We start from the raw sequence: 18,330 nt of genomic DNA on the forward strand, positions 1-18,330 counted from the left end.
CAGTCCATACATTCCTTTGCCTGTCTCTCTTTCTCACTTTCTTCATTTTTATTTTGGATATAAATGATGATATTGTCATGTAAGTGTCAGTATCATGAAATTTTATTTAGACTTGTAGACTTTATCCTTGTGAAATATGTAGAAATCAAATCAGCGATTTAATTCTTAGATTGTTTACCTTTTATCTTTCCTCCTTCCACCCTTTCCTAGGCACCATGTCTTTTTTTTTTTTTTGTTTGGTTCTTTTTTCGGAGCTGGGGACTGAACCCAGGGCCTTGCGCTTCCTAGGCAAGCTCTCTACCACTGAGCCAAATCCCCAGCCCCTATGCACCATGTCTTGCTCCCTCTTAAATTCATTACGTCTATTTCTTTAACGTTTGTAACATAAAAGTATGTAATTATAACCCCAGGGCAAAAACAAAACAAAACAAAACAAAAAATAGGGCAACCTGTGACTGATGAAGGGAGGAAAGGTAGTGTTTAAAAGGGAAAAACCACACTGGTTATTCAATCAATGCCAAAAGGTCAGCTCTAATATCATATGAAAACAAATTATAAGGATTGAGAAGAACACAGTTGTACATTTAGGAGAATTTACTACTTGATTTATACTTTCCATCATAGACTAGCTTGCAATATTATTATAAGGCTTTTGATGAAATAATTAAATAAAATTTCCACTAAGTCTTTGAAATATATCTTGTTTTTCAGTTGTTTTATGCACATGGGTATTTTGCTTGCAGGTATATCAGTGCACCACCTGCCTGCGATAGGCTTTGAAGCCAGAAGAGTGTATTGGAGCTTCTTGGACTGGAGTTACTGAAGGTGATGAGGAGCACTGTGGGCTCTGGGATTCAAGCCAGGTCCTCTGGAAGAGCAACCAGTTCTCCCAACCATCTACCGAGATCCCAAATTTGCTTCACATGTACTTTTTTTTATGTCTCCCAAAAGCATTTTTCATCATTGCTAAGGGAATAATATAAATATGTCCCTGTTGTTGTACCCTGATTTATCTTCTTCATTGTAATCATCACCAATCCTTCTGTGTGTGTATGTGTGTGTGTGTATGTGTGTGTGTGCATGTGTGCGTGTGTGTGTGTGTGTGTGTGTGTGTGTGTATGCTCTTGAAGTCAAACCTAGGACAATACATATTCTATTTCACTGACCCACTCCAAGTCCATAACTGAAACACTTTTGGTTATTAACATTCTTATTTTAATTCTTCCAGGTTGATTGTGTAAACTTAAGAAGACCAGGGAGATTATATATATATAATATATATGATATATTATATACATATATAATAGATAGTCTTTAAGACTGCTGGCTTTCAACCAGAGCTTCCAGGGACTAAGCCACTACCTAAAGACTATACATCGACTGACCCTGGACTCTGACCTCATAGGTAGCAATGATAATCCTAGTAAGAGCACCAGCGGAAGGGGAAGCCCTGGGTCCTGCTAAGACTGAACCCCAGTGAACTAGACTGTTGGGGGGAGGGCGACAATGGGGGGAGGGTTGGGAGGGGAACACCCATAAGGAAGGGGAGGGGGCAGGGGGATGTTTGCCCGGAAACCGGGAAAGGGAATAACACTCGAAATGTATATAAGAAATACTCAAGTTAATAAAAAAAAAGACTGCTGGCTTTCAGAATTCATAATAAATCATAATTGTATGAATAAATAAATGATTACATAATTTACATAATTTAAATTTCCCTATGAATTTAAATCATAAACGATTAGTGGTTTCTAAATGAGCAAAAATATCAAACCCTTATTTTGCTGTTCTGTTTTACTACCAGAAACCTTTGTGTGAGGTTTAAAATCTTATTTCCTTGAAGAAAGTAGGCTTTTGCAACGGTGACAGCTTTCTGTTGTAGTGTAAGGTGACAGATGCAAGGATAAACTTTCAATCCCTTTATGGACACTTTTATTTATATATAAATATTTTATTTTATCAAGGTTTCACTTTGATATTTGACTGAATAGTATGAATACATTTTTTAAAACCTAGCATTAATATTTAATGTTGCACCAGCAATATTTCTTTGCAATAAACATATATTCATGATATAACTTTTGGGGTTTTTTTTTGTCTTAAACTTACACTCTAGGTTTTTCAATGTTTTTATCCAACAAGCTTTCTTTTGTTAGCCAAAAAGTTTATGAACAGATTCTAGCACAGCTCTCTTTGGTTTTATTTGGGTGCCAAATCCTGAGGTAGGGTCCATTTCAGTAGCTTTAATTTGTTCAAAATCAAGTCCCATTGCTTTGGCCATATATACTTTTAGAATCTCTAGATATTTTCAGCTTTTGTGAATTTTCAGACATTTTTTTCAGCTTTTAAGAGTGTGACTAACTAGTGTCTATGTTGGCATATGATCACCTAGTAAAGAATATTGATTATGCTTTCCTGCCATTTAGGAATGTCAGGAAATCTTAGCAATTCTTAATTACATGGTGACTGTGTTTGTTCTGTATGTGTCAGCTCAGAGAGCTGGGGCTTTTGCATGAGTTGCAAACACTAGCCACAGATCTGGAAAATTAACAATGTTTATTTTCTCAGTATAGATTTAATCATTAGTGAATATTAAATATTTGTTTCATAATTTATCTCAAATACTCTCAAATACTTTTTTTCCAATTTCTCAATAGAAATTTCTAGAGTACTTCATGTTGTTCATTTTGTATCTTCATCTATTGTAACTGGTGCTTTATAGGTCTTTTTGTTTTTTTCAGAAAAGTCACTCCTAATCCTTCAAATGGTAGACACACTCATTGCATCCAATTTTACACAATACCTCCATGGAACTGAGAGAACATGTGATTACAATTTCATTCTTTTTGTGTTGCTTTATAGCAGATCATATTGTGCTATAAAATATCTCCTTGGTTTTGGAACAGTAGCATTTTACCTAAGCTACATGATGATTTCAACTTTTGGCTGTGTTAAAATAGCAATTTAGGTGATGCACACATCTAGAGTTAAATGGAAATGTTTGGGTTATAGAATAGTTTAGTCAAAGTGGAGAATCTGGAGGCTAACACAGAAGGGTAAAGGAAGTCTCCATAAAACCCAGAGAGGAAAAATGCACCTCCTCTTTGGATCCTGTCTGGAGTCACAGATGAAAAAAAAAAAGTGGAGAATCTGCACACCTTCTGGTCCATTGTTGTTGTTTTACATATCAAGACAATGTGAATTCAATCTCTTTGACAAAATAGTGTTGTCCTGGGGTTACTATTACTGTAATAAAACCATAACCAAAAGCAAGACAGGGATGATGAGGCTTATTAGGCTCCCACTTCCACATTGGAATCCTTCACAGGAAGAGCTCAGGACCAGAATTCAGAGTTAAAACCTAGAGGCAGGGGCTGATGCAGAGGACATGAAGGGGTGCTGCTTACTGGCCTGCTCAGCCTGCTTTCTCATAGAAACAAGGGACACAATCCCGGGAATGGTATCACTCCCAATGGTCTAGGCCCTCCCCATTAATCATTAAGCAAATACTCTTGCAGACTGACTATAGCATAAGCTGAAGAAAACATTTTTTAACTAAGATTCCCTCCTTTTTATGACTTTACCTTGTGTGAAGTTGATATAAAACTATTCTGCACAGTGTACCTCTTGTTAACTTGTCCAAACATATCACCATTAAGCCCCAACTTTTCCCTTTTCACTCATTCCCAAGTTTTCCCATTAAAAACATAACTATTGGGGTTGGGGATTTGGCTCAGTGGTAGAGCGCTTGCCTAGCAAGTGCAAGGCCCTGGGTTCAGTCCCCAGCTCTGAAAAAAAAGAAAAGAAAAGAAAAAACAAAAAAACCCATAAATATCTTTAGGAGTCTGATAGATGTTACAAATTCAAACCCATTAAAAGGTCAGACCATTAAATATAGCTCATCTCTTTAAGAATTTGAAATCTTTTTAAAAGTTCAAAATCTCACCTGTGAGATCCTTTAAAAATTAAAGATTAAATTCATTACTTTCTAACTTCATTTTTAATATATTTAAATATATTTATATGAATGGCAAAAATTTATCAGGGGTTCGTAAATGACATTTAGAAGTGATTTATTTCTCTTTAAATTCTTACAGATTGAACATTTCTCCAGTCTTTCCTTAGTTTTCATGACTTTGTCACTTGAAAAGATTTACTTCTGAAACAACTGTTCTCTGAATTACCTTTGAAGTGGGTGTAAGATGTGCTCCTGAAAGACGAGGTATGAGTTCTGCGTCTTTGATAGAGATTTCCTAGAATGATGCCGTGCTCTGTCCTCAGTTCCCATCAGGTAGCACGTGTTTCCATGTCCCCATTACTCGATTAAATCAGTAATTATTTCTTCTACGACTAACTAAGTATGTATTTGAGAGGTAGAAGTTTGAGAAGGTGAATATACTCTCTTTTTTCCATAATTTCAATGACTAATTCTGTGTATGTTGTTTATTTCTATTTAAATTTACATTTGAAATGTTATCCCCTTTCCCGGTTTTCCCTCCAGAAACTCACTATCCCATCTCTTCTCCCCTTGTTTCTATGAGGGTTTTCCCTCACCAACCCACCCACCCACCCACTCCATCCCACCTCCCCATCATGACATTCCCCTACACTGAGGCAATGAGCCTTGACAGGACCAAGAGCTTCTCCTCCCATTTATGCCCAACAAGGCCATCCTCTGCTACATATGCAGATGGAGTCATAGGTCCATTCCTGTGTAGTCTTGGGATGGTGGTTTAGTCCCTGGGAGCTCTGGAGGGGGGGGGTCTGGTTGGTTGATATTATTGTTCTTCCTATGGGTTTGAAACCCCTTCGCGTACTTCAGTCCTTTCTCTAACTGCTCCTTTGGGGACCCCATTCTTAGTTCAATGATTGGCTGTAAGCATCTGCCTCTGTTTATATCAGGAAAGAACCAGGCCACAAGTCACAATCAGAGCAAAATTGCAACAGTATATATAAATAACTCAATGCCCAATGTCTGAGATCCACTCACAATCTTTTGGGCTTGGGTCCCTCTTGTTGCTCTGCCCTCTTCAGCACACAGAGATTGTCTTCTGGGCCTCAGGTCGCTCTACTTTATTACTGCTCCAGGCCCTTGGTGTTCAATCCATTTTCTGCACCTATGCTGAGGTTTCACCAATAAACTTTCCTGGACAATTTCATGATGCCAAAGCCTCAACTTCTTTTCATGATCCCATCAGTCCTGGGCTTTCAACTGCTACTGAGGCTGCACAGGCACCACGTCTGTGGTGATACTCTGGTCTCTCACAGTGCCAAGTCTCATCTGTTCTCCATACCTTTTCATGCCGTCAAAATCGGTATCATCTAGAAGACTCAGATTTACCAAATTCAGCTGTCAGCTCAAGATACAATGTAGGCAGTCTCTATAACATATTTTCTCTCTCAAGAGAAGCTCACTCTTAGGAACAACTCCCCAGAAGACTCCAACTCAATAATATTGGTCTCTTCTTAATCACAGCTGACTCTTCAGCCCCAGCTCACCCATAATCATTGTCCCAGCAAAGTAAACATTTTAGGTTAGTGGTTCTGGTCTGGTGTTAATCACTGAAGCAGATGACATGGAAACAAGAGTGCTGCTTACTGCTTTTCTCCCTCTGGCTTGCTCAGCCTGCTTCTTATAGAACCCAGTACCACCATCCAGTGATGGCCCTACACACAATGGTTTGGGACTTTCCCCATCAATCATTAATTAAGAAAATACCCAAAATGCTTGTCTACAACCCAGTCATATCAAGGCATTTCTCAGTTGAGTTTCCCACCTCTCAGATGACTTTAACTTCTGTCAAGTTGATGTAAAACTATTCAACGCAACTATCTCTCACACTGATACATGCTGTCATTTATGTGAATAAATTTTACTGTTTATCATGTTTCCTGTGTGAGCTGCTAAGTCTGAAAAAGGAAGTGGGGCCCTTAATATTTTATCTTATTTCTTCACCATTTCATATTATACTTGATCAAAGTTAGCAATAGTCTTTATGCTAGAATTTGTGGTATAAAAGATATTCATTGAAACATCTAGAGAGGATTCACTTTAGTATCTTAATCACGCAGGCCTCACTTGTTGCATAATGTTTCATGGTGCTAAGAATGATGCTTTTTACACAGCAATGTGATTGTTGCCAACTTCTCAGTTTGGTTAGGCATTCCTGGCAGTCTGGAAAGTTTAGCATATTTCCATATCATCATCTCATTAGCTGATTTGAATATTCCATTAACTACAAGTTTCATTTTAAATAGTGGTCCTCTGAACCATAGTAAGTTGTTTAACAGAAGTGTATCTTCATTTGTTACATTAGGAGTATATGTATACCTGCGTGCATGTGTGCACACATGTGTATACCTTCCTCTAGATTTCTTTACTATAATGCTTCATAACAAAGCTTAGCATTTATTTCTTTGGTTCTTTTTTTTTTTTTTTTTTTTTTTTTTGGAGCTGGGGACTGAACCCAGGGCCTTGCGCTTCCTAGGCAAGCACTCTACCACTGAGCTAAATCCCCAACCCCTTAGCATTTATTTCTTAGTAGTTGAGCTATTGTTTCTACCATTTAATGTATTACATCATGAAATACAATTCTTTTTTTAACCCATTATTCTTCTTATCTCCTCTACATTCCCATGATCTCTCTGCTGTGAATAATGATGACAAAAGTTTTGAAAGATAAGAATTTTACATGTCCTCTGATAAAAACAGGCAATGCATAGTGTCCTGTAAAGTTTTAACTACAAAATTAATGAAAGAGCATAAATAGATGTAAAAAATTGCTTCTATATCATATAGAGATCATTCCACATGGGGTACAAAGAAAATACAGAAATGAATAATAGACTACTCAGTACCTAGGCCTTACTAGGCCTTACTGTTGTCTTAAATATCAATACATTATGGGATTGTTGAATGGTGGATAACAGTTTGAAGAAATGGCTTATAAAATTACCTTTATAAAATATCCTTCCGTGGAATTTTGTTATTGATAGATTAAATTTTCTAATAGAAATATAGACTTTACAGATAACATTGATAAGTATGTTCATTTTCTTAATGATAAGCTTAACTTCTCAAATTAAAGAAATGTATATTATTAGAAGGAATTTGTAAATATTTATTCACATAAATATTATTCAAGTTCCTAATTTGTACTACTTGTATAAAATATGAATCATTAGTATTTCTTGGAGTGTAGCATTAAAGAAGACTGAATTTTGGTTTAATTTCTTAAAAATAAGAATTAGTTTTGAATTTCAGGACACTATACAATGCTACATGTCACCTAAAAAAGAGTAAAACACAATACTTAAATTACCTAGGAAGCATTATCAGGTATAGATAGTCTAAAGCTATTTTAAAGTAACATTGCTGATGATTTTAAGTAATGTTAATTAATATTTTAGTATAATAAAATAATTTTCTATAACTATGTGATACATATCTTTAGCTCTGCAGAACTTTTATATTACATAAACAAATTTATCATTAAATTATTTTGTCTTACATATTTAAGTATAAAACATGATTAACTCCATCAAACAAAAAAACAGCTTGACAAGAACAGTCCTATTATTTGAATCTTTAAAAAAGAAACCAGTAAAACAGAAAACCTAAATTGGGGTTTTCAAAGTAATAATTTATTGACAATTATGCAGTCTTCTTAATAAATTATTAACCTTATGAAAACAATAATGTCTCTTTTATATCAGGAAATCTGATTTACAGTTTGGTTCAAAAATTTATGCTCAGAATATTGTGTTAGTGTTGTACCCTTGTATAGAGCTTGACTATTTGTATTCTCTGGAATTCATAGCTCAAGTCCTTACCTTAAGTTTCAAGGTGTTAGAGACAGGAATTCTGCCCCCATAAGAGAAGTTTTCATGATAGGATAAGTGAGTTTATACAAGAGAACAAGAGAAAGCTTTTGCAACCTCTTTCAGTCTTGTGATGATTCAAGGCAAAGGTGATTTACAACCTGAATGAAGATACTAGTACATATTTATACTGTACTGTGATCTTGTACTTGCAATCTCCAGACAGATAAATATAATTATTTTTCTCATCTACCTTCCTTTTTCTCTTCCTTGTAACAAAGCTGTGTCAGTTTGTTGTCTTGAACAAAATATATTTGTTTGTAGTATTGCCCAATTCTCCCTATATCTCTTTGACCATAGTGGTCATAAGACTTCATTGCCAGGACTGGGTGGATGTGCTACATGTCTTTAATCCCAGGACTCTGGAGATAGAGGCTGGTGGGTCTCTTTGTGTCCCAGGTCAGCCTGTTTTATACAGTGAGTTCTATGACAGCAAAGGGTACACAGAGAAACCATCTTGGGGAAAAATAAAAATAATGATTTCATTGTCACTTTCATCCTATATCATACATACCTGCACGCGCGCGCACGCGCGCACACACACACACACACACACACACACACACACAAACACAGACTTAAATGATACTTCTTTAAAAAGAATTGACCAAGAATGCCTGAACAAAATCTTAACATCTATAAGCAGATAATACAAGATGTTTACTGCTGGAAACTTGTTGTCTATATGGAGCCTTTATAGAACACGAGCTGCTGTAAACTTCTAGCTCTGAAACTAGGTGGTTTCTTTGGTGACAAAACGGTATTTTTAAAAGTAGGAGTAGACCAGGATGTTGTGGATAGTAAATAAATTTCTATTTACTATTCAATGCAGTATTATATAAAGCAATATTTAACATTTGTGTGATATAGCTGAACTTCGTGTTTTAATATGAACATGCCACCTTAGTGATAACATGTAAGGTAGCATGATTGTAACACCTATAAATAAGGAAGAATGTGGTTGATTCTATCAATTTATTAAAACACTCAGTTAAAAAGATCAGTCTTAATATTAGTGAATGCTCTTTTGCTTGTACGGAGGTCTTTTTAAAAAAAACTTGCTCTAAATTTGCTTAAGGCTACATGTAGGAGAAAATATCAAATCATGTTGAGTAGAAAATGATGGTTTTTACCTGCAACATTCTTGTCAGTTCAACAACAACTGGCAATCAAAGACCACTCATCCAGAGCTTAATTCAAATAGACCCTTGCAAGATTGCATCTCAAAGGCAAAAACAATCCCTTTGTGAGCACAAGTGGTTTCCATAAAAAATAGCTCTGTGATGAAGATGGTTAAAAAAAGGAAAATGATATTGAAATATAAAAAATAAAACTAACGACCATAAAGAGATAGGTCCGGGTGCATATTTAATAAGATCATTAAAGGATTAAAAGCAAATAAGCCCAGTTATCACCATGTGAACATAAGCTTTACCTGCATTTACTCTGCTAAAATGCAGCATCTGTACCTTTTTTTAGTGTCTGCAAAAAATATGTTTAAGACTTAGTTTTAATTTTATGTGTGTGAATTTCTTTTTGGCTGTCATGTATGTGCATGTACCTCATGTGAACCTGGTGACTGTGAGAAAAGCCATCAGATCTGGAGTTACTGACGGCTGTGAACTACCACGTAGATGCTGCAGTGTAATCCAGGTTCATTTCAATCACAGCAGTTGCTCTTAACCACTCGTCTATCTCTCCAATTCACAAACTTTTAGCCTTCTGATATTTTCTCTTGTTTTCAATTTTCTATAATGCTAGGTTCTTCTAACATAATTAGATTGTTTCTTTTTAAATTTGAAATTATAGAAAGCTCTTTTTCATGTGAACTGATTCAAATATCATTGTATGTTCAACACTGAAATCTCTCTATTATATGAATATAGTCTACTGCAGGAAGTCTGTTATGGTTGGCAAATGAAGCTGGATATTTGTTATTTTTTTGTTTTTGTTTTTTTGTTTTTGTATTTTTGTTTGTTTGTCTTTTCATTAAATCTGTAATTACTAGAAAACTACTTCTCCTGCTGTCAACATTTCTTAGTTAAGTGTAGTTATTGTCTAGGTGTGGGACCTTGTGAGATTTCTCCTCCACGCAGTAGAACATCCACTGGTGTTATCCTTGTTACAAAATTATATTACAGGAGTATCATGGAGAAAATTTCTCTGTGATTTCAACCAGACAGAATCTCAGCAAATTTTCTGGTCCCCTGGCTCTTAGAATCTTCTCATTCACTCTTCCATATTTCCTTGCCTTTATTTATTGTTTGTGTGTTTTTCTTTCTACTTTTAAAATTGCTTTTATTGTTTAATCCTTTTTTACAGTACAGTTTTTATCCCTCTCCCAGTATGCAGTTGAACTTCCTCATCCCATACCTCCTCCTCCTGTCTCCAAGAGGATGTCCCCACTCACCCCCAGACCTACCCCACTGCACCTTCCCACTTCTGGGGCCCAGAGTCCAGACTAGGCCATCCTCTGCTATGCATGGGTTAGGGGCCTCATATCAGCTGGGGTATGCTGCCTGGTATGTTACTCAGTTTCTTAGAGATCTCAGGTTAGTTGAGACTGCTGGTCTTCCTACAATGTCAACATCCTCCAAACTTCTTCCGGGTTTTCCCTAATTCAACCATAAGGGTCACCAGCTTCTGTCCACTGGTTGGGTGTAAATATCTGCATCTAAATTTTTCAGCTGCTTCTTGGGCCTTTCACAAGGCAGTCATGTTAGGCTTCTGTTTGTAAGCACACCACAGCATTAGTAACAGTGTCACACATTGGAGCCTCCCCATGAGCTGGATCTCAATTTGGGCCTGTCACTTGACTTCCTTTTTCTCAGGCTCTTCTCCATTTTCTCCTTGCAGTTCTTTCAGATAGGAACAATTTAGGTCAGAGTTTTTGACTATGGCATGTCAACCTCATCCCTTTAATTGATGTCCTATATTTATACTGGAGGTAGAATCTACAAGTTCCTTCTCACCTCTGATGGGCATCTCATCTAAGGTTTCTCCCTTTGAGTCCTGAGAGTCTCTCCCCTACCATGTCTCTGGTACATTCAAGCTGGTCACCCCATTTCCTACATCCTGAGGTTACCTGTTTCCACTCTTTCTGCTGGCTCTTAGGGCTTCAGTCCTGTTCCCACCCCTCCTACCTGATCAGGTTCTCCTCTACCATTCCCTGTCCTGTTTCCTACCCATGACCTTTTCTCCCTCTTCCACCCCCATGATTGTTTTCTGCTCCCTCCCAAGTGCAATTGAGGCATCCTCACTTGGGCCCTTTTGCTTGTTAACGTTCTTGAGTTCTGTGGATTGTATCCTGGGCATTCTGTACTTCTTTGACTAATGACCACTTATTAGTGAGTACTGAGTTGCCTCTTTGGGATGATATTTTCTAGTTCCTTCCATTTGCCTGCAAAACTCATGATGTCCAGCTCAATAGTTGGGTAGTATTCTGTTGTGTAAATGAACCACATGTTCTGTATTCATTCTTCTGTTGTGGGTCATCTGGATTGTTTCCAGCTTCTGGCTATCACAAATAAGGCTGCTATGAACATATGTCCCTGTGTCATGGTAGAGTGCCTTTTGGGTGTACACCCAAGAATGGTATAGCTGGTTCTTCAGGTAGTGCTCTTTCCAATTCTTTGATGATCCTTCGGATTGATTTCCAGAGTGGTTGTACCAGTTTGCAATTCTACCGGCAATGTAGGAGTGTACCTCTTTTTCCACATACTTGCCAATATGTGCTGTCACCTGAGGTTTTGATTTTGGTCATTGTGATTGGTATAAGGTAGAATTTCAGGCTCATTTTGATTTGAAATTCCCTGTTCACTAAGGACTTTGAACATTTCTCTAAGTGCTTTTCAGACATTTGAGATTCCTCTGTTGTGAATTCTCCATTTGGTTCTATATCCCAATTTTCCTGAACTAAGCTCAAGTCCAAGTGGATCAAAGACCCCAATCTAAAAGCAGACACACTGAATCTAAGAGAAGAGAAAGGAGGAAAGAGTCTCAAACTCACTGGAACTGGGGGAAATTTCCTAAACAGAACTCCAATGGCTCAATATATATATATTGAAGAAGCTAAGCACCAAGAAACCAAACCAGCCGGTCAAAAATTTTTTTGTATCTTCAATCTGTTTTTTTTTTTTTTTTTACAGTTCAGGCCTTATATCCCTCCCTGTCTGACCTCCAATAGTTCCTCATCCATTCCTCCTCCTTCTTGTCTCCAAGAAGATGTCCCCATTCCCCACTACCACAGCCCACCCCACCAGGCCACCCCACTCTCTGGGGTCTCGAGTGTTTCCAGGGTTAGGTGCATCTTCTCTCAGAGAAGCTAGACAGGCAATCTTCTGCTGTATGTCAGCTTCAGTTTCAAGAGGCCTATATACTCCTTCCTTTGCTTCTTGCATTCATGCTCATGTTCCCTGGGGTGGCTACTTTTGGAGAGTCTTTTAGACCCACCCTGCTGTTTTGCTTCTTCCAAAAACTTGTCCAAACAAAACGATCTTCCTCAGATTCCTTCCCAGCCCCCTGTCTATGGTCTGAACCAGAAAATGCCTTATCAAGAACAAACATGCTAGTTTTTATCCTGGTTTCCAGGTTATCACCATGTATGTTCTTGTCCAGATTTTTACTGATATTCTGAGCCATATCTTTCCCACCTCTCCTGGGATGGTCATAAACATTGTAACTTCCATCTTCTCCACCCGCAAACCCTGTGCATATCTTTTGAAAAGCCTTTTCATACTGAACTTCATTGGACATTTGATGATTGGGCATAAAAAGAGCAATGACTTTGTTGACACTCGATTTTCATTTCTCTGTAGTTTTGACCTCTTATCAGATCAAAACTTATCAGAACCTGGAAAGGTTCTGGCAGTGCCGCCTCTCTTTTCACCTGTCATGACAGATTTCATCCCTTTCAGGGACCTCTCCATCTTCTTTTCTCATATGGGTATTCTTTTTCTTACTTTCTGGGCCATTTCTCTAAGTTTCTCTTCCTGATTCTCCTTTTCTTATGAGCTATTTTTTTCTCCATTTGGGGCTGCATTTCTACAGCTTCTGATCAGCAAGGTTTAGGGCCTCAGTCAGTTTCACAAAATTTCCATGTATATGTGTAGGCTGCAGTTCTCTTTCATCCCCAGCCACCTATTTATCCAATGGAATAGTATAACCCTTTCAATTCTTCCATTTGGAAACACAAGGTGGTATCTTTCCACTCTTGCTATTCTTTTCTAGTCATCTTCGGAATAGGAGAGTGCATTACAGGTGCAAAGGAGAATGTGGTCCCCTGGGAATTTTCTTATTCATCTTGAATCTCAGAGTCTCCAATCAGTCTTTCTGCATTTTCACCATTCAAATAACCCTGTTTATCTCAATTCTGGATATATATATATATATATATATATATATATATATATATATATATATATATATATATATTCGAAAGCCCTGCTTTCAGAGTGGCACACCTCATCCAACAAAGCCACACATTCCTATCCATACACTGTCCCAAGCATAATCAAATCACCACACCAACAAAAGAAAGAGGAGGATATTTCTTGAGGTAGACTGGGATTCTATGGTAATGGCAAATAAAAGAGACTACTGAGGACAATGTTAAATCATTTACGTGAGAAATCAGAAATGTATAAATCAAAGCTTAGAAGAATGCAAATTGACCCATTCTTATACTTTTTGTTCAAACCTCAAGTCCAAGTGGATCAAAGCCCTCTACATAAAGCCAGGTACACTCAACCTAATAGAAGAGAAAGTGAGAAAGAGCCTTGAATACTAAGGCACAGGGGAAAATTTCCTGAACAGAACACCAATGGCTTATGCTCTAAGATCAAGAATCAATAAATGGGACCTCATAAAATTGCAAAGTTTCTGTAAGGCAAAGGACACTGTCAATAAGATAAAATGGCAATCCACAGATTGGGAAAAGATCTTAACCAATCCTACATATGATAGAAGGCTAATATCTAATATATATAAAGAACTCCAGAAGTTAGACTCCAGAGAACCAAACAATCCTAGTGAAAAATGGGATGGGGTACAGAGCTAAACAAAAATTCTCAACTGAGGAATATTGAACGGCCAAGAAGTACCTAAATGAATGTTCAATATCCTTAGTTGTCAGAGAAATGCAAATCAAAACACATAGAGGTTCCACCTCACACCAGTCAAAATGGCTAAGATTAAAAACTCAGTTGACAGCAGGTGCTGGTGAGGATGTGGAGAAAGAGGAACACTCCTCCATTGGTGGGATTGCAAGATGGTACAACCACTCTGGAAATCAATCTGGAGGTTCCTCAGGAAATTGAACACAGTGCTGCTTGAGGACACAGCTATACCTCTCCTGGACATAAACCCAAAAGATGCTCCAACATACAACAAAGACACATGCTCAACTTAATTCATAGCAGCCTTACGTATAATAGCCAGAAGCTGGAAAGAACCCAGATGTCCTTCAAGAGAGGAATAGATATAGCAAATGTGGTACATTTTCACAATGGAGTACTACTCAGCTATTAAAATCAATACTTCATGAAATTTTTAGGCAGATAGATGGATCTAGAAAATATCATCTTGAGTGAGGTAACCCAGTCACAAAAGAACACTTATAGTATGCACTCACTGGTAAGTGGATATTAGCCCACTTTCTTTTTATTAGATTTAGCATGTCCTGTTTTATGATAAGGCCTTTGGTGTACTTGGATGTGTTTTTTTGTGAAGGGTAGTATAGGTAGATTTGTTTTCATTCTTCTACATGGAGATATCCAATAAGACAGTACCTGTGGAGGATCCTTTCTTTTCTTTTTCCTTTTCTTTTCTCCTTTCTTAGTATGTTTTTTGTCTTCTTTGTCAAATATCATATGTCCAGACATATGTGTGTTCAGTTCTAAGCTCTATTCCATTCATCAGTCTATTTTTCTACCCAACCCCATATGTCTTTATTACTGGTGTTGTGTAGTACTTCCTGAAATTAGGGATGGTGATATCTCCAGAAGTCCTGTTATCGTACAGGATTGTTTTTAGCTACCCTAAAACATTGTTTTTCCACATGGAAATAATTTTTTTCAAGGTCTGTAACAGATTGTGTTGCAATTTTGATGGGAATTGTACTGAATCTATGGATTGCCTTTGCCAAGATGGCCATTTCCTTATTTTAATTGTACTAATCAATGAGCATGCATGATATTCACACCTTCTGATATCTTTTTCAATTTCTTTGGTCAGAGACTTGAAGTTCTTGTAATGCAGGTATTTCATTTGCTAGCTTAGAGTTACACTGAGTTATTTTATATTATTTATGGCTATTATGAAGGGTATTATTTCCCTGAATTCCAATAAATTTCTATTTATTGTTTGTATAAAAGAGGGCTACTGATTTTTTTGAGTTAATTTTGTATTCAGACACTTTGCTGGGGGTGTTTAGCAGCTCTATGAATTCCCCAGTAGACATCTTAAGGTCACTTATATATGCTATGATATTATCTGGGAATAGCAATACCTTGACTTACTCTTCCTATTTGTATCCCCTTTATCTCCTTTGGTTGGTTGTCTTCTTGTTTAAGCTAGAGCTTGAAGTACTCTGTTTAATAGATATATGTGCAGAGTGGACAGCTTTGCCTTGTCTATGCCTTTAGTGTATTTTCTTTCAGTTCCTGTCCATTTAGTTTGGTGTTTGCTATTGGCTTGCTGTGGACTTCTGTTGTTATGTTTAGGTATACACCTTGTATCCTTGATCTCTCCAAGACTTTTAATGTGAAGTGATTTTGGATTTTAGCAAAGTCTTTTTCAGCATCTAATGAAATGATCGTGTGATTTTTTTCTTTCAGTTTGTTTATACAGTATATTACACTGATGTATTTTCACGTACTGAATCATTCCTTCATCCCTGAAAGGCAGCCTAATTGATCATAGTGGGTGGTCTTTTGTTGTGTTCTTCAATTCAGTTTGCAAACATTTTGTTGAGTATTTTAGCATCAATGATCATAAGAAATATTAGTCTGAAATTCTCATTATTTGTTGAGTGTTTGTGTTGTTTTAGTATCATGATGACTATGGTCTCAGAGACTGAGTTTGTCAATTTTCTTTCCATTTCTATTTTATGGAATAATTTGAGGAGTAGTGGTGTTAGCATTTCTTTGAATGTTTTTTAGGACTCAATGCCAAAACCATGTTGCCCCCCTGCCCCTTTTTCTTTGATTTGGAGACTTTTAAGGACTCTTTCTATCTTGATGGGTTATAGACTATTTAAATAGTTTACTTGATCAGCATTTCACGTTAGTAGTGGTATTTATCTAGAAAAATCATCCATTTTTAGATCTGATGTTTTAATTTCTTCCATTTTTGTTGTTATGCCTTCCTTTTCATTTTTGATATTGTTAATTTGGATACTTTCTGCATTTTAGTTAGTTTGGCTAAGGGTTTGTTATCTTGAATTTCACAAACAACAAGCTCTTCATTTTGTTGATTCTTCATATTGTTCTCTTTATTTCTAATTCATTCATTTCAGTCCTGAGTTTGATTATTTCGGTCTCTCTACTCTTTTTGGGTGTCTTTGCTTCTTTTCTTTCTAGAGCATTCAGGTGGACATTTTAATTGCTTCAATGAGAACTCTCAAATTTCATTATGAAGGCACTTAGAGCTTTGAACTTTCTTCTTAGCAATTCTCTCATTGTATTCCATAAATTTGGTATGTTGTACCTTCATTTTCATTGAATTTCAGAGAGTCTTTAATTTTTCTCATTTTTTTCTTCCCTGATTCAGTGATCATTGAGTAGCGAGTTGTCCAGTTTCAATTAGTGTGTAGACTTTCTTTCATTTCTGTTGTTGTTGAATCCATGGTGGTCTAATAAGATACCAGTATTTATTTCAATTGTCTCTACTGAAGCTTGCTTTGTGACTTACTATATAGTCTGTTCTTATATTCTGTGAGGTACTGAGAAGTATATCCTTTTGTGTTTGGCTGAAATGTTTTTTAGATATCTGCTGCATTCATATGGTTCACAATGTTGGTTAGTTTCATTATTTCTCTGTTTAGTTTCTATCTCAATGACTGGTCCATTGGTGAGAATAGGGTGTTGACATCTCCCACTATTAATGTATAGGTTGCAAAATGGGATTTAAGCTTTAGTATTATTTCTTTTTATGTCCTTGTACTGGGGGCACAGATGTTCAATATTGAAATATCATCTTGGTAGATTTTTATTTTGATGAATATGAAGTATCATTTTCTTTTGATTAATTTTGGTTGAAAATCTGTTTTGTTAGATATTACAATGGCTAATTCAGCTTGCTTCTTGAGACCATTTGCCTAGAAAAAAAATTTCCATCCCTTTACTCTGAGGTAATGTTTGTCTTTGTTGCTGAGGTTGGTTTCTTGTATATAACAAAATGATGGATCCTGTTTTAGCATCTGTTCTGTTACCCTGTGTCTTTTTACTGGGGAATTGAGTCTCTTCCTCTTGAGAGATGTTAATGACAATGATTTTTATATCCTGTTATGTTGATGATGATAGTGTGCGTGTAAGTGTTTGTGTGTGTTTCCCTTATTTTAATTTGGCTGGTGTGGAATACTTATTTCTTGTGTATTCTTGGGTGTATTTAATTTCCTTGGGTTTGAGTTTTCCTTCTAGTATTTTCTGTAGGGCTAGATGTGTGGATAGATATTGCTTAAATTTGGTTTTATCCTAGAATTTTTTTTCACCATCTATGATGATTGAGAATATTGCAGGGTGTACTCATCTAGGTTGGTATCTGCGGTTTGTTAGAGGCTGAAAAACATCTCTTCAGGCCCTTCTTGCTTTTAGTGACTGTTGAGATGCAGGTTGTAATTTTGATAGGTCTGCCTTTGTGTGTTACTTGGCCTTTTTTCTTTTCAGCTTTTAATAATCTCTATTTGTTCTGTACATTACGAGTTTTGATTATTATGTGGTAGAATGATTTGCTTTTCTAGTCCAATCTGTAAGCTTCTTGTCCGTTTATAGCCATCTTTTTCTTTGGGATAGAGAAATTTTCTTCTATGATTTTGTTGAAAATATTTTCTGGTCCTTGGAGATGGGTGGGGCGCCTCATACTCTATTCTTATTATTCTTAGGTTAGATGTTTTTTAGAGTATCCCAGATTTCCTAATGATTTGTGACCAAAATTTAATTTATTTATTTATTTTTACACTCCAGATTTTATTCCCCTCCTGGCCCACTGCCACAAGAGTTCCACATCCCATACCTCCTCACCATCCCCACCCCTATGTCTCTACAAGGATATCCCAACCCCAAACACACCACCAGATCTCTAAACTTCCTGGGGCCTCCAGTTTCTTGAAAGTTAGGTACATCTTCTCTGACTGAAACCAGATCCAGGAATTTTTTGCTCTATATGTGTTATAGGTCTCATCTCAACTGGTGTATGCTGTCTGGTTGGTGATCTAGTGTCTGAGAGATCTCA

The 18,330-nt window shown here is 36.7% G+C and overlaps 1 non-coding gene and 1 pseudogene across 1 annotated transcript; one reads left to right on the forward strand and one right to left on the reverse strand.

The window, feature by feature from the left end:
- The first annotated feature begins 3,013 nt into the window (after nucleotides 1-3,013).
- On the forward strand, nucleotides 3,014-3,129 carry LOC120094013 (small nucleolar RNA SNORA26). Its single transcript, XR_005487706.1, has one exon. It is a non-coding gene; the product is annotated as a small nucleolar RNA SNORA26 (small nucleolar RNA).
- A 9,076-nt stretch (nucleotides 3,130-12,205) lies between these two features.
- Snw1-ps2 (SNW domain containing 1, pseudogene 2) lies at nucleotides 12,206-15,147 on the reverse strand (annotated as a pseudogene).
- Nucleotides 15,148-18,330: the final 3,183 nt, after the last annotated feature.

This window comes from Rattus norvegicus, chromosome 7 (genome assembly GCF_036323735.1).
Source record: "Rattus norvegicus strain BN/NHsdMcwi chromosome 7, GRCr8, whole genome shotgun sequence".
Lineage (NCBI taxonomy): Eukaryota > Metazoa > Chordata > Mammalia > Rodentia > Muridae > Rattus > Rattus norvegicus.